This window comes from Arachis hypogaea, chromosome 14 (assembly GCF_003086295.3).
Source record: "Arachis hypogaea cultivar Tifrunner chromosome 14, arahy.Tifrunner.gnm2.J5K5, whole genome shotgun sequence".
In the NCBI taxonomy this organism is placed as follows: Eukaryota; Viridiplantae; Streptophyta; class Magnoliopsida; order Fabales; family Fabaceae; genus Arachis; species Arachis hypogaea.
This window is the reverse complement of record NC_092049.1, coordinates 118,802,095-118,820,770: the sequence shown is the minus strand read 5'-3', so window position 1 is coordinate 118,820,770 and position 18,676 is coordinate 118,802,095.

Below are 18,676 nucleotides of genomic sequence, written 5' to 3'. Positions count from 1 at the left end.
ACAATCAAGCAGGACATGGTTCTCAGATAACCAGTCCAATCCCAAGATAAGATCAAGACCGATCATCGGTAAGCAGATTAAATTATGGACAAAATCACGCTGCTTGAACCTGAACGAAACTTTCGGGCATCCTAGCCTAGTTACCATGGCCTCATGGGTAGCATTATACACTTTTAAGTCATAACCTAAGGTTACGATCTTCAATCCTAACTCATGGGCTTTCTCAAATGCAATAAATGAATGTGATGCTCCCGAATCAAATAAAGCATTTAAAGTTTGACCAGCCATTTCACAGTTACCTCGAATGAGTGTCTCAGATCCCTCTGCACCCACAGCTGAGGTGGTGAACATCCGACCAGTCTGTTGTGCTTTTCCAGCACCTTGCTTTTGCTTCTCCGGACAACTTGTGGCTTTATGCCCCGCTTTTCCACAATTGTAGCACAAACCCCATCCGGCTTTGCATGGTGCTCCCGGATGGTGACTTCCACACCTAGTACAAGCTTGATCATTCTGAGGCTGCTTCCCAAACCTTTTCCATTGGGAGTTGTTGTTGTTGGGCCTCCTAAAAGAACCTCCCCTCTTGAAGGGCGGACCTCTAGGTGCAAAGCTCTTCCCTCGATTTTGTGAAAATGATCCTTTGTGACTCCCTTTCTCAGTGGCTGCCCTCTTCACACACTCTTCAGCAACCCTACACTTGTTCACCAACTCGGAGAAAGTCCTAATCTCCATTGACCCCACCGAACCGAAAATATCGCTCCGGAGTCCTCCTTCGTACTTAACACACTTCCATTCCTCATATTCCACCGGAGTCCCTTGACACATACGAGAGAATCTGAACAGCTCCTCAAACTTGTCAGTATACTCAGATACGGACATAGTACCCTGCTTCAGCTACAATAATTCAAGCTCCTTGGCCGTCTTAGCAGAAGTCGGAAAGTACTTCTTATAGAACTCCTCTTGGAAGACATCCCAGGTGATATAATCATCACCCTGCTGCAGAAGGCGTCGGATTCCTTGCCACCAATGCGACGCTTCCCCAGTGAGCAAATAGGTAGCGAACTCTACACGCTGCCTTTCAGGCACCACCTGCGCTTGCAATGCTCGTCCCATGGCCTGAAACCATGTATCGGCTTCAGTCGGGCTAGTAGTTCCCTTGAACTTCGGTGGATTAACCTTCAAAAAGTTCGCCAGTGTCATCGGACCCTAAACTCCACCTCCGTCATTACCATGGTTGTTCATCTGTTGACCAAGAGCCTCAGCAGTGGCTTGCATAGCAGCAGCCATGTTCTCTAACGCAGTCATAAAGTTCACCGGATCATTAGGGTTAGTCTCCGACACACGAGTATTAGTACGACCTCTCTCACGACCTCTACCGCGTCCACGAGGCGCCATTTGGTTCCTATACACACCAAACAATCGATATTAAGTTGATCAGTCTCAATATCGGAAGTTCAGTGCTTCAAAGTCCCAAATGCATGCTCATGAACGTTTATGCCAATTATATCAAGCAGATATACTAGTAGCACATAACACACACACAGAGAATGCACAGAAGCATAGTCAGTCCATTCCTCAGGCTCTACAGGAACGAACTGCTCTGATACCATAATGTAACACCCTACCATACAGAGACTTATGCTTAAGTCATAATTCAGAGATGGCAAGGTATTACGACCTCTAAAACAAAAATTTAGTACGTATAGTAGTATGAATGATTGATTATAACTAGGAGCCTTGTAGAAAAAAAAGGATAAACAAAAACCGCAACTCAAAGCGCAACACTCCGATCACTAACACAACGAGCAAAGGATAAGCTAACGCAAGATCATATATATAAAGAGTATCAAAAACAGGAATATCAAGACTCAAAATCCGGCTGCGAAGATAACCGGTTCGAGCATAGCAATATATACATATAATAAAATAAGGAAAACCCCAAGGAAAACCCAAAGGGACATAAATACCGAAAACCTAATCTCCAAAATCCCCTCTAGAAGGAGTCATCACAGTTTGTATTATTTAATGGAGATAAAAGTATCTAAACAAAATATATATCCCAAAACAGAGTCCCGAGAACAAAGGATCTTCGCTAATCCAGAAGTCTCCAGCATGCCTCAACGAGAAGCCTCGCGTCCTGCATCTGAAAACCACAAAATCCGCATGGGTGAGAACCAGAGGTCCCCAGTACGGTAACAGCTTCCACATATATAATACATAATAATAGAGGAAAGCCGAAGGCAATCCTAGAACTTCCTTCAGATAATATCAAAGCTTATAAACAAGCTAAACCGTAAGTGGCAACTGACTAAAGATTCTTCAGTCTAACTAATACTTCCCTTTCCAATTCCTTCAGACCTCCCAACCACCAGCAGGAGTATAATATAGCAAACACAGTTATATCAGACAAGAGATTTACAAATAGGAACAGATAAGGCATTTAGGCAATTAGCAAGTAATATGCAGTCAAATAGGCAATCTCAAACAATTCATGTAGTATGCTTATGATGCATGCCTGTCCCTAGTGGCTGATGATATCATCTGTCGGTTATAGAGCCAACCCGACAAGTCCTGGTAGCTAGCCATTGGACTGTCCCTCTGTCGTGCATCCCCAACTCGAGTTATACTCATCATAAACTTGATCATAATCATGATCCATATCCATCACCCTCACTGGTGAATATTTATCCATCACCATCACTGGTGAATATTTATGGGGGCGAGCTCATCCGGGCTTTTCACAGTGCCCGGCCACACTTACGACATAGGGTCAAAAGAGCTTCGAGTCTCAACCTGGAGCACATGGTGGCTAGCCATTGCTACTACCCAGGGAAACCCTCATCTCCAATGGTGGAAGTGCAAACCTTCACAATTCAATCAACATCATATATGCATTTATACTTGGCCATAAACATGGCTCCGCCGTAACACGGCAATAATCTAGCCATCCGGCTCACGGTTAAATCCATAACCAGCCAATTCATTAACAATTACGGCCCTTCGGCCCATGGCACAACAAGCACTTCCACCGCCATTCTCCGCATCTCACATAATCATCTTTGATCCTCAATGATCATTCATCTTTCCCTTGCTTCACTCGCAAGTTACCACATTCACTAGCCCTTTTTCTCATGCTAGGCATATCATAATGATTTAAGACATAAGTGGTGAGATCGGAGGCTTAGAAGTATGAAATTTGGCTTTTAAAACTCAAAAATCAACTTTGGGATGAAAACAGGTCCACGCGTACGCGCACTCCACGCGCACGCGTGGATGGCGCTTTCTCGAAGAACGGCGCGTACGCACCAAGTGCGCCTATGCGCGAGGGGTCATTCTGCTAAAAATTTTCTAAGTTAAAAGCTGCAGAATTTACAGATTCAAACCCCAATCTTCCGACGGACATAACTTCCTCATTTTAAATCGTTTTTCACTCGTTCTTCGAACGACATGGACATCCCGGATCCAATTTCATTTCTAAACAGATTTGGCACAAATCAGAGATCCGTAGTCCAAGTTATGTCCCGTCAAAGTATGCCCAAAAACCATGTTTTCATACAAAACCACAAGGTGCCATTTTCAAAACAAGCCACTTTCAACTCTTTTCAAAATCAATCAAACATGCCAATTTCAATCCTTCTCTTTGAAATCATTCAAAATGTACCAAAATCAACAACAAGCCATCCTCAACTCACACATTGACACTTTACCAAGGTTTCCAAAACCACATCCAACCATTTTAACACTTCTCAATCAAATGGCTAAAGGACAAACACAATATCATGTCATACATCCTTCCTCATCCCAATTTCCAATAATACCATTTCCAATTAACCATCCTTATACATAATCAACATCATACTCACCATCAACATGGTACCACCCATCAATTCAACCTCAATCATCCATCAAGCATATATCACAACACGCATTTCTCATATTTCACACAATCAAGGCATCAATATTCATAATCACATATATGAACACATCATATATTTCAACCATTCAACAACACCAACAATTCAATGCCTATCTTAGGGCCTCTAGCCTAAGTATTTCCTACCACATTACATATTAGATACGGGAAACTAAAACCATACCTTAGCCGATTCCCCAAGCTCAACCGGAGCACTTCCAAACCACTTGTCCACAAGCTCTCAAGGTATCAACACCTCCAAGAACAGATTTTATCACACAAAACCCTCTTCCAAGCTTTCCAAAATCACCAATCAAGCTCCAATATTCACATATACACAACCTAAGCCACAATCATCATACCCATACACAACATCTCAATACCCAAACATCATAGAACAACAAATTATACTAGGGTTGAGAATCTTACCACACCCAAGGTCCAAGGAGACAAGATTAACCTTCTCCTTCAAGAGAGTTGGGTCCTATAACATCAAAGAACCCAAAATCTCAACATTTTTGCTCATGAAACTCGAAATCAAGGGCTGGAATTTCGAACAGTAAAACGTGGCTTACCTCAAGATTGATTGTATGGGTTTTGTAGAGCTCTCCGCGGTGAACGCGTGGCCGTAAATGGAGCGGCAATCGGAGCTCTAGATCAAAAGTTATGGTGGTTTGAAGATTAAGTGAGAGAAAGAACTTGAGAGAGTGTTCTTCCCTCCATAGCCTCCATTTTCAGCGTGTTTAGTGTGTTGTGAGGAGAGAGAGTGCTGAAAACTAGGGTTTTGGTTTAGTTTAGTTGGGCCAAGGGCCCACTTTGGGTCCGGTTGGCCCGGTTTGGCCCGTTCGGTCCAATCTTGGTCCGATTTCTATAAAATTGGTACCGAAATTCTCGTCTCAATTTCCTCTATCACATTTAGCCATAAAAATAACATTTTTGGCTTTCTAGAATAAATTCTCATTTATGGGTTAATTAGCCGTTAATTAACTGGGTCTTACAATTGGTGCGATCATTATCGTCAAAATTATCGGCGGATAAATCCTTCAGTAAATCTCAATTAATGGAACGCTGTGTTTTGGTCACGCATAATGCATTACTGTCGGATTTATTCGCCGGTAAATCCAACAATAACTTTGCCCTAAATTGGAATCGCGCGCCCTCTCCCCTCATTTTGAAAGACCCACACTCTCTCTAAACCACCTCTTACAGTCCCCTCTGCCAACGCCGGTGCTACCAACGGCCTCCAAAGAATCTCCTCTTTAGTCTCACTCTTCACAGCGCTGAAAATCCCACACTCCTACTTTTCCAGCGCCGAATCTCTTCTCACTCTCTCATCCTTTCACAGTGACGAAACTCCTCCCTCTTCTCCGCCGTCGACGCCACTCCAAGCATCCTAACTCATGTCTCACAGCATCTTGCTGTCATCCTCCATGCACAGCAGCAACACGCACCAGACAGTATCTGATTTAGGGTTTTTTAATTCTGTTTTGATTTAGGATTTTTTAATTCTGTTTTGATGATTATGTGTTTGAAATTTTGTTTATGATTCTGATTTTGAATTTTGTTTTGATGATTTCGTATTTTAAATTCTGTGTTTATTATTTTGATTTTTAATTCTATTTTTAGGATTTTGTTTCAACAATTCTATTTTGATTTAGGTTTTTAAATTTTGTTTTGATGATTCTGTGTTTGAAATTTTGTTTAGAATTTTGTTTTGATAATTCTATTTCTATTATTCTAATTTTTAATTTTGTTTTTATGATTTTGTTTCAAATTCTATGATAATTATGCAGTTTGATATCGGTTCAAGTGAGAATATTGACGACACAGAAGCTAAGGAGCAATATGACTTGGTGGTGCTCATCCGAATGAATCTGCAATTGTAAGATTCTCAACTGTGTTGTTTTGATTTCTGTTCTAGAGTTGTTTGAGTTAATTATTTTCTAAGTTAATTAGTTAATTATTTTTAACTGTCTGAGTTAATATTAACTTGTTTATTTTTTGAGTTAATTATTGACTTATTTTTTATTGTTATTAATTTTCTAAGTTTATTATTATCTGAGTTAATTATTTTTTGAGTGAATTAGTTGATTGTTGTTAATTGTCTAAGTTAATCTTAACTTGTTTATTTTTTGAGTTAGTTATTGACTTTTTGTTTATTGTTGTTAATTTTCTAAGTTTATTATTATTTGAGTTAATTATTTTCTGAGTTAATTATATTTTCTGATTTATTAGTTTACAAATTATTAAATTTGAATATTTAAAATTATATATTAATTTTTAAACAAATTCTTAAAAAAATTTAAAATTTAAATTTACCGTCAAATTTACCGTAAGTTAAATCTACTGGTAATTATTAATTTAATTATTAATTAATAATATATTACCATCAAATTTATAGAAAAAAAATCTGACGGTAAAAATTACCAGCAAAAATTTTTCAACGGTAATTAGTGACAAGCAAAAAAATCCACCAGTAAACAATTACCAACAAGGTTTATACCGTCTGATTAATTCCGACGGTAAAATATTACCGACAGATTTTTTTGGTAAATCTAATGGTATCCGATGAATTTCTTGTAGTGAGGGGAGGAGATGCAGTGGGGAATAGAGGTGGAAGTTGAAGATGGCGATGGGATGGAAGAGAAGCACCGACAGAAGCAGATCAAGAGAATGAAAGGGAGAAAGGCAGATTTGGAAGAGTACAATGGAGGAGGAGTTTTGCAGAGGGAGAAAAGTTGTAACACCCTCACTATCAGAAGTCACGCTTCTGGCTGCGCTACTCTGATAGCAAGAAGTATTACGACTACTTTACATACTAAATATTAAAATAGGAGCCTATGACTCGACACTGTATCGCTGATTTCTTTGAAAACCCATAAATAAATACTTTATCTTAAGAAAAATACAAACAGGCATGGATTCATATACAAGACTCCTTACATAATAATTCAATATATTATACATATAAAACATACAATTTCTATCCCTCTTACAAACTTGTAATAACAAAGACGAGGGAAGAAAATAGTCTAATTAATACAACAGCATATAAACCAAACGCAGTATAACTCTTCTTAATGCTTCTTCATCCGGTTCCTGAAAAGGTAAAGCTGTAGGGGGTGAGAACCTAACCACACGGTCTCACCACAGAGTTTCAAAGTTGTCATAAAAAGATATTTAGTAAGAAAATTGTTTTCAAGCTCAGCGATTATCATTGCCTTATAATCTTTTAAAACCAATAGGAAATCGTTCAAAACTTTTTCAAAGAAACAATGTTTAATCCTTCAGAAGTCCAAAACCTTTCATTTCTTATAAGAAAAACTCAATCAGAAACCAACCACGCAATCAAACAACACAGTCATTAATTCAGCACCAAAGTTCATTCTCAATGTAGCACGCCAGGACAAACACAGGCAAGACAGACAAGGAAAGCACAAGTAGGTAGCAGTTACAGCAAATAGTTCAAGTAGCAGTTAAGAACAGTTTAGCAATTAGGCAAACCAAAACAAGTTCAAACCCAAGCAAAACATACAAATGCATATGATGCATGCCTGTCCTATGACTGATGAGGCTCATCTGTCGGTTATCCAGCCAACCCGACAAGTCTGAATTGTACTTAGACTGTCCCTCGACGTGCATCCCCAAGAGTCTATGCATAGCTTTTCTCAAATAATCAATATTACTCAATGGGGGTAACATTCCCGGGAACTTATATAGTGCCCGGTCACACACTTACGCCGTAGGGTCAACAGAGTATCGAGTTTTCAACCTGGTACACGTGGTGGCAAGCCACGACACTTAATCCAGGGAACCTCGTATCTCAGATATTTCAAATTCATAAGCCATATAAATAATTCATTCATCATTCATCAATATCTAAGCCATTCTCAATATCATCATCATTCGTCAATCCATATCCCATTTCCAAATTCATTCAAAAATCATATTTCAAATCAATCATCATCATCCTTCTTTCCGTTAATCAACAATCTCAATCCAAAACATAATTCTTTCTTTGATAAATAAAGTAATCTTAAAGCACATAATGCTTAAAATTAAACCTTTTTAAAATAACTACTTCAAATGAAATTTCTAATTTTATAAAATTTCGGCAGCATCTCCTCTAAAACTCGGATTCTGCCACCCTTTTCGGGTCCCAACAAAACCATTTCTCAAACTCCTTTCAATTCAATTTCAAAATCAGACCAATTTCAATATCTCAGACCATTTTCAATTTAAACTCATTTTTCAACAAATTAAGCTTATTTCTAATATTATAATCCTTTTCAGATCTCAATACCAACTCAATATTCAGAAATAGCCACAGTCAAGTAAGCAATCACATTCATTCAAGGCAATTCAGTTCAATTCATAAGACTCCATAATCACTAAAAATATTTATTTTCTTAAATATCAATTTATAACAACTCTTAAGAATAAAAATGAGTTTAATGAAAACGTCCCTGCCTCGATTAGTCGTAAATTGCATAATTAAACCCATTGAATCCTTATTCTCATGTTAATCGGCAGCAGCCGCAGAAATTCCGACAACCACATATCTGTCATAATTTAGAATTAACATGGAATGGATATTGAGCGATATTAGAACATAATTGATAATAGAATATTGCGATAAATAAGAACGAAACCGAATAATCTCACCACGATAACTAGAATAGAGCGACACAGTAGTAGCTTCCAAATTGACCGGACAGCAGCTCTAATAGCGGCCGGAAGCTCTAATGGTTCTGCAGCAACCTTAATTTTGATGCACAAATACCGGAACCCAAACCTACGGTACCCACATCCCAGAATCTCCAACAGATTACAATAGAACATTGATTTCAATAAGTTTCGGAAACAAAGTGCTTACCAAGAAGACAGGAGTTTCGGCGGCAGCTCCAGTAGCTACCTCTAGTGGCAGCGGCATCTGAATAACTCACAATAACAACTTCATTCAACATAAACACTCCCTCACAACAGCAATGGAACAACTTAAGCGTACAAAAGGAGATCAGAAATAAGGGTAAGGCTCACCAGAACAGTAGCGGCTTCAACGGTGGTTCTCCAGCGACAACGGCGCCGTTTTCTGGCAATAGAGGCACGACTACAGCAACGGCGGTGGCAGAACAGCAACTCCAAAAACCCAACCACTGAACCAATCTTCACCAAATTCCAAACCTTGATTTTGGAAAACCCCAATCCATGGACCTTCCTCATCAAACCCCGATGACACCGTGCAACTCACCGGCGTCCTTGGCAGCGGCGGAGACGAAGCACGGCAGTGAGCTGCTATGTACATCGCATCTTTTTCCTCCCTCCTTCGACCAACGGCAGCGGCGACGGCAAGGGTTCTGGCGGCGACGAGCACGAGCGACGGCGAGTCAGGCTTCACAGAAGGCGCGGTTCCCTCCTCCTTCGCGGCCTGCTCTCTCGCCTCATATCTGACCCGCGACAGCGACGGTGAAGACCTCGACGGTGAGGACGGCGAGGGCTGGACGCTGGCTTCAAAGCCTCCTCGGCGCTGCTCTCTCTCCTCTTCGTCGGCGACGTGGCGGTGGTACACGACGGTGGCGTACGCGGACAGCCTCTCCGGCGCTCACTTCCTCCCTCTCCTTCCTCACCTTTCCTTCTTTATTTTTTTCTTTCTTTATTTTCCCTCTGTTTTCTGAAGCAATGGATTTAGGTTAGGTTTGGGGAAGGGGAGGCGGTGGGGTAGAGAGTTAGGATTAAGGTAGTTTAGGTAATTTTAATAACATTAGGGGTATAGAGTATTAATTAAAAACCTAATTTCATCTGTTAAAATTATTTTGAAAATATCATTTGATTATTAATTTACTAATTGACTTTTAATCGAATAGTTTAATTTAAAATTAAAGATAATATAATTAATTTTCTTTGTTCATCAAATTAAAGTATTAAATTCTAGAATCTCTATTATTTAACTAAATTGTATAAAATTCTTATTCTTTTGCAACTGTTAAGCTGTATAATTTAAATATAGAAAAGTATTCAATAATTATAAAATTAAGTACAATTTCTAATTAATTATCAAAACCTAATTTAATTAGCTTTAATAAAATAATTTCTGAAAATATAATTTCTAATGAATAAATGAATTGAAATTAATTCACGATAAGATTTACTTAAAAATTCTGGGTCTTACAAAAGTGATTCTGGCAGAGGTGATTCTGCAATCTTGTAAGAGGAGCGATGGCGGATCTGACAGGGGCAGCGACATCAGTGGTTCTTTGATTCTGGGAGAAGTAGCAGTGGCATTTCTGGCAGAGCCAGAGGCAGTGGCGATTTTGTGATTTTGGAAGAGGCAACAATGGCGGTTCTAACATAGGTGGCGGAAGTGACGATTCTGATAAAAGCAGCAACAACATCGATTCTGCAATTTTGGGAGAGGCATCAATGGTAGTTATAGGAAAAGCGGTGTCAACAGTTTGAAAGACGAGCAATAATGATTTTGCCAGAAGAGCGGCAACAATTTTGGCAGAAGAGTAGATGTAGGAAGATGAAGATGCACTACAGCAGAGGCGGAGCATCGTGGCGAAGAATTGGGGGCCTCACACAGAGCCGCCGCAAAACAAGCTTCTGAAGCGAGGACTCCTTCGCGTGCCACGAATCAGCAGCGATTGCATCGCATGAAGCAGTTATGGCTGGGACATATGAAGATGAATAAGATGAGAGTAATAAAGTGAGAAGAGATGAAGTAGGAAGGAAAATAGATTTAGCAATTTTATAAATTGATTAAAGATAAACTTGTCCAAAAATTTAGTCTAAATCTATATCCACTCTCACAATTCAATATCTCACCATTTTAAAAAAAGATAAAATATATTTTTCGTCCTTAAAGTTTGTTAAAAATTTTAAAAATACCTCTAAATTTTATTTTGTTTTAATTTTATCCTAAAAGTTTTCAATTTGTATCAAATTTACTCATAACAACTAATTTTTCAAAAAAATTATGACCGATTTAGGGATAACTCCACAAGAACAATCTTTAACATAAGCAAATTAAATATATTTATCATGCATTATTGTTAGATTAGTCCTAAATTTTTTTTGTCAAAAATATATTTGATGTAAATTGAAGATTTTTAGGATAAAATTAAAACAAAATAAAATTTTAAAATAATTTAAAAATTTTTAACAAATTTTAAAAAAATTATACTTGATTTTTAAAAAATATAAATTATATATCTCTTATATATAAGTGTGTATAATTATATCCTGTAAAAATTTGTCTTACAAAATAAACATTATATATGTACAACCGTATTCATATTTCTGGTGGACATAACCAGCAAACAAACGCTGCCTAAAGTGTATGTGTACTTCTTCGTGAGACAACAAACTTACAGAGCCTTGGATTATATGTTTGGCTATAGAGACAATGACCGAGATATTTAAATTATTATATGTGAGAACAAAAATTCCTATATTTTATATATTGTAACTTTAAAAATTGGAGATAGTAAAAACAAAATTTATGGACGTTAAAAATTTATAAAAATTTAATAATAACTTATCTAATATTATTATATTAAATATTATATGTCACCAAAAAAAAAAATATTAAATATTATATATAATATTTTTTTTCACGTGTTTCTATTTTTATTGAAGTTTTTTTGTCTTTATTTCACTCTGAATAAACATTATCTTTTGACAGATTTGTTTGTTATTGAACATACTTATTAAAGAATGACTAATAATCAATTACATTTCTTCTCATATTGTTAGAAAAGAATTTCGCGTTATTAAATTCCAATAATGGAGGGTTTAATTTAATTTCTTCATTTTTTGTGTCAACAAGAACGACATACTTATTATTTATTCTTCTTTAATTTTTGTCATATGTGTCTGGCAAGTATTTATTTTGCCTCTGACACTAAACAAACTCATATCCTGAACACAACATAATAAGACCATACGTACAGGAACACATTAATTAATCCAATTAATTACTTAATAATGATGTATAAATTAAAGGTTGTACTTGTACCTCTATTGAGAGCTGTAATTAATTAAGGTGCAGAAATTAAATTTCTTCTGACTCAATCATGAACGTCTATTCCGTACAATACGAAATAGAATTTGAAACGCAAATGATACGGAACTAACAAATAATCATGATGATGAAAATCGATTGCCTTAATTATCATAAAATAAGTTCTACCAAAAAATTAAACTGATGTGATAAGTAAAATTACATAACTTGTTATATATATATATATTTTTAATACATTTCTTTAAACAAGTATTTCTTTTTTTGCTTTGTTTGAATATTTTATATAAATAACTTTTTTTTAGAATCAACAAAAATAAAACTCTAAATTTTTTAAATATAGAATTTTTAATATTATATCATAAAATTTATTTATGTGTCTCTTTTTATTAACTTAAATATTTTTAAAAAATAATTTCATGACACATCTGTCCAACTTAGACAAAAAAGATGGTATAAAATTGATGAAATTAGTCAAATATCAGAAAATAATCTATTTTTATTAAAAAATTAGTTAAAAATCATTTTATATATTATTTTATTACATCTAGTAAATCTTAAGTTAAATCTCGACTAAACATTAAAATATTTAAAATTTTTATTTTATCGGTTTCACGATGATCCAAAATTGAAAAACCTTGCAAATAATAATCTAAATCGTTATTCGAGGTTTGTTTGCATGTAATATGTCTTATGTAACGTGCTACGCATGCAATATATACATATAACATATATGGAAGAAAGATTATAAGAACGAAATGTATATAGTAACGTTTATAATATAAGAGCATATACAAATGGAAAATCCTTTTGTCCTTCTCTTTTTAGCTTAAATTGTTGCTTTGCAGATAGTATATTTATTTGGCAACTACTCCCATGAAGATGGCAAAAACATCTTCTCATGATGATCCTTGTTCAAAAAGTGTAACTTATTTATTTAGCAACATTTTAAATAAAAGTAACACTTTTACTTCAAATCAAATCAAGCCCTACAATCTATCATCCAATGGTCAAAATGATGTATCTTCACATGATGATAATCATTAAATCTTCATTGGAGTAGCCACCTATTTATTTTATATGTATGGTCCAAAAATCATACAAAATACGAGTATGGTTAATCAGTGTGGGGTTCAGTATCAAAAATGGTCTCCACTCTACACAACCCTATTATATATGTAGCTCACTAGGCTTTTTTCCTTCCATCAATGCCAAGGGTTAAATCTAGAGTTGTTGCTATTCTTCAATCTTCATTAACAATCTGATTTTTGTACAGTGTTCTTTATTTTACAATTTGTCCTTTATTATTTGACACAATATATTAATATATTATAATTAAATGGTGTCAACTCAACTTTAAAATTATACAAATTTCGAATCTCTTATATAAAATTACGATTGAGTGTACTGAATATGCCAAACGCTATGAGGTGAGGAATTATTGAGGATCCAATATCTAAACTATTATAAAAGCATTATCTTTAGAGATACATGAATAAAAATAAATGAAACAGGAATATTTTCTACCGTTGAATATAATATATATAAGATTATGAACATATATAGTGTACGTAGTGTATATATATATAATCATTTCACAGACACTATGCTACGATATGCACATATATCATCAATGTTTTTTATCGATATATATTAGGTGAATATTCAGGTGAAATTGACTTCACGTAAAGTTAATATCCGAGAGTCGTTAGATAAAAATTTAGTTAAATCAGTCAAATCATCTAACGGCTCTCAGATATCAACTTCACGTGAAGTCGACTGCAGCTCAGTTTTCACCTATACATTATCAATACACATTAATATATTTCCTAGTCATAATTACTTTTTTAAAGCAGCCAAAAAAGATATCTCTTTTATTTTCTTTTTTTCTGATTTTATATTGGAAGAGCCACAAACTCACCCCTTATATTATTTTACTTTTAAGACATACTATGTGTTTGAAGCCGACAATAATGAAGCTAAATTTGTGCGGTAACTACACGCTTTTGTTCATACACCACGTATATATAGAAGCTATCATGCATGGACATTATTCACATTGACAAAAATATACAGAACATGTAAATACATACATTTTTAATTTTTATAAGATATGAAGTATTTAAATTAATTTTTTTAATTATTTTTAATATTTTTTAATTATATAAAATATTTAAATTAATTTTTATTTTAATAAATAATAATATATATTATTTTTAAATTATTTTAAAAATATATAATAAGAATAAGACTGGATAGACTAACATGTGATACTATTTAAGTGTGTCCAGATATATTTAGAGAAATATTTTTTATTTTTTACTAAGACACATGATTGAACACGAAAGATATGCGTATCGCATGAATATTGTGTCCAAAATTTGTCTGACACGCGAATACGACAACTAAGCAAAATGTATGTGCTTTAACCTAGCCAAATTTTGCCATAAACTGTTTACAACCTGTGTGAATTATATCCTTAACTTGGTTAATTAATTAAATCACAACTACTACGAAACGAGCTCTTAATTCTCCTCATTTGTTGGCTGCAATGAAAGAGGAGCTTTTTGTTAGTTCTCAATAAGACTCAAACATGGACTGTTGTAACTGCAACTCCAAGAGCCAAAGTGATCGGGGTTAGGTGAGTTTTTGGTATTCAAAGACATCCTAATCGTAATATTATGAAATACAAGGCCTATTTGGTAGCTAAGAAAAATCATCAAATTAAAAGAATCGAGTTTCATCAAGTATTTGCACTCATATAAAACATGCCACCATAAGGATGCTTCTATCTTGTCCTGAAATTCCATTATTTTGTCAATTCGATTTTAATAATGCTTTTTTTAATAATGAGTTGAATGAATTAGTATACATGCAACAACCTCTTGAATTTATTGAAAGTGATGAGACTCATGTTTGTAAATGATTCGAATGTAGTTTTATGAAAATAAATTAAATAAAAAAAGATTTAGAAGATAGATTAAGAGTAGATAAATTTGTGAGAAAATATTTTTATTAATAGCAAATAAGTAACACAAAAATTAAAGATAAAAATAATAATAAAAAATAAGTGCTAAGACATTTATTAATGTTATAAGAGAATGAATGAACTCTTTTAAAGTGGAGAAAAGATTAAGTAAAACTCGCTGTCGGGTGTTCTAGTGAAACGCCAAAATGTTAATTTTATGAATTCTCTCGTTTGAATTTGATGAATAAAATGAAAAACAATGAGAAGAATTAGAAAAGAGCAAATGATAGAGATGATCTCCCAAGTTTAAAAAAAAATCTCTTTGAGAGTAGTGGGTTAAAGTATTTTTATAGTCTCAAGTCATTTTGAAGGGGGAGTACATTGTCTAATAGTTATAATGTCATATATTCAGTCTATCTCTTTTATCATAAGACTTCTTACTAAATAGGGTAATTGACAGAATGTGCTTTTGAGTGTTTCTATTATTTTATAAGTCTCTTTAACTAAAAATGAGTATAAGAAGAAAGTTGATCTCTACAAATTAAGGTTCTGACATTACTTTGGGTGTTCATGGCAAAAAAGTATTTGGATAAAAAAAGTATTCATAAGATGTAATATTAGTGAAGGACATTTAGTTTTGTTCATTTCTACTAGATGGTACCCTTTACACTTTAAATTTAATCAATTTATTTTCACCAATTTAATTCTCACTTAATGAAAAATTTAATTTCTTTTAAAATATTTTTTTTTAATTTTATCTTTTTAGCTTAACACCTGTAGGACGAACTTTACTCTTTTTTAGGATATTTTAGACCATTTTAAAATTATTCATATACAATAAAATTATATTTTTGGTATACAATAGTAAGCTACGTTATGGACTTAAACAAATTCCAGAACTTGGTTCATCAAGTTATCCTCTACTTTTGTATCCTTTGACTTAAAACTAGGTTAGATCATTCATGTTTTATTAAAAAGTTTGGAACATTGAGATGATTTATTTTTGTGTACCTTACTTTACCGATATACTAATTAAAAAAAAAAATAGTTTTGATAGGTATTTAATTAGTGGTACAGCCAATTAGTAAAACATGGAAGTTAATTAAGTAAAAAAATTGGACCTTTTTTGTTTTCATTTTGGAGTGAACATAAATTTAAATTATCATGAGAAACATTCAAAATCAAATGAAAATAAACATCTAAAATTATTATAAAACGAGTATCTAAAACTTAATAAAAAAATATTTAAAGAACGCCATATAGCAAAACCGTGACAGTCACTCTCTTATGCATTGTCGACTGTGGAGGATGCACTGCTTCTGTCGGTGAATAACTGGTATGCAGGTGATGAGTGCGTGACGCATGACGGACAAAGATGAGGTGGCACAGCGTGAATTTGGCAAAGAAGAAGAAGAGGAAAAAAAAGAAAAAGACAAAGACAAAGACAAAGAAAAAGAAGAAGGCGAACATGCATAGCGCAAATACTAAGATGCGTTTTTTTTTTATTTTAAATAGTTAGCTCGAGTTGACTGTATTAGTTACCTATACTTTTTCTAAAAAAAAGATCATACTACTATTCAATCAAAACAGCTTTATAATCTTTTCTTTGAAAAATTTGGAAACTTTTAGTTATTTTTTAGGCATACAGGCCGCTAAACTACCCTCAAGAAAATGCTATCTCTCCCCGACAAAGTGTATTTGAGATTTGTTAAAGAAAGATAGCAAATGCTAAAGGGATTTCCACATCTATGCTTATAAGTGTGAAATTAAACAAATATGGACCTGGCCCCTTTAATATAAGAGTGTTTACGGGTCGAATTAATTCAAGTTTAGGGTAAAATAAGAACCGAACCAATTAAATTATAATTAATTTGGTTACGTTTTTTATGTGGTATTCGAACTAAACCAAACTAATTAAGAGCATATTGGTTTAGTTAAGGTAATTTGATACCCAATAAAATAGGAATTCAGAACAAAAATTTGAAAAAAACAAGAATTTTATTTAAAAATCCTATAAATTATAATAAACATGTAAAATTAATAAACAAGTCAATATTATTTTAATAATAAAAAATATCCATAACAATCCACAATTATAACTAAATACTTAAGTGATTGTCATAATCGAAAGTCTAAACACACTAAAATCCAAACTAAACACATTAAAATCTAAATATTAAAATTCAAACACCAAACACGTCAAATTTCAAACACATTAAAAATTAAAAACAAAAGTGCAATAGCAATACTTTTTCATTCCATCAACCAAACATGTTTAAGAGAGGATTTATGACCTTAAAAAAATTAGCATATTATTAGCCAATGTCTATATATAAAATTGATTAATTGAAAGTAATTCAGTAAACAAATAATTAATAAAAAATATTAACCTCAAATTATTGTAAACAATAACAACTCCAACGAATTCATTAGATATTGATAAAGCTAAAAACTCTACAATAGTAATAATTATGATTAAAGACTCAACAATAACAACAATTATATAATAATTTTAAAAAATATAAATTAAAAATAGTTATCTAATTCAAAAAAATTTTGTTCCTCAAGTTGTTTCTTTAAACCATGCATCTTCTCTTGAGTCCTTAATCAATTTTGTGTGCAAATTAAAGACTCAACGGTAGAAGGATTCAAAAAGCTTTTAAATGGGTCAAGTACATAATCACTAGTACTAAATACTAACTTAGAAGACACGGTAGAAATGAAAAACCAACAGATCCCTAGCCACGTATGAAATAGGATAATACTTCATTGATTTTAACTTCCACCAACACAAAATAACAAAATTGGAAATGTTATCTTTCACATCATCTTCCATGTATCTTTCTAACTCATTCCTTTTGACCTCACCATGCCTTCTTTTTAAAACCTTCAATCTAAACTGATCCTTGTAGCCATCTTCCTTCTCATGTGCATTTTCACCACCAAGGACATGATCACGGGAGGCAATGTTAGAATTTAAACTACCAGAAGAACTACCATCCAAAAAGAAATATATCATGGATTAAGACTCATACAGCTTATGAGTGATGTCCTTCAATTTCACAACATATCTTTGGTTTGATTCAATCCATACATCCGATTAAGATAAAATTCAATATACTCATACTTATAACAAGGATAAAAAAAAAGCCACAAAAAGAAAGTAATATATGCTATCATCGACCCAATATTTTTCTAATTTCACTTTCATTTGGGTAGCCTCTTTTACAAATCAATATCGTTACTCTTTCTCCACTTATTTAAAGTTTTTTTAATATCACACAATTTATTAAAAAAAATATTACATGTAACATTTAGGTAGCATTTGGTAGAGAGACAGAGACTGAAAGACAGAGATTGAGAGACAGAGACTAAGAGACAGAGACTGAAATAAATTTAAGTATTCTATTTGGTGCAAAGTGAGAAATAGAAATTGAAACAAGAATAAAACTCTAATTTAATTTGCACAAAGGATAAAATTGAAATTAATTAATTGAAATGAGGGTATTTTAGGTATAAAATGTTATTAAGATTTCAGTCTCCATCTCTAAAAATTTCAGTCCCTTGTGTCCCTACTTTTTGGAGGTACTGAAATATTGAAATTTTAGGGACAGAGACAGAAATTTTTGTACCAGTCTCTGAGCCAACAAACATGATACTGTGTCTCAGTCTCCCAGTCTCTGTCCCAGTACCTCAAAACAAACGCTACCTTAAAGAACTAGAAAAAAAAATTAGTATCATAAAATATCTTAAAAAATTTTACAAACACATGTGCCCT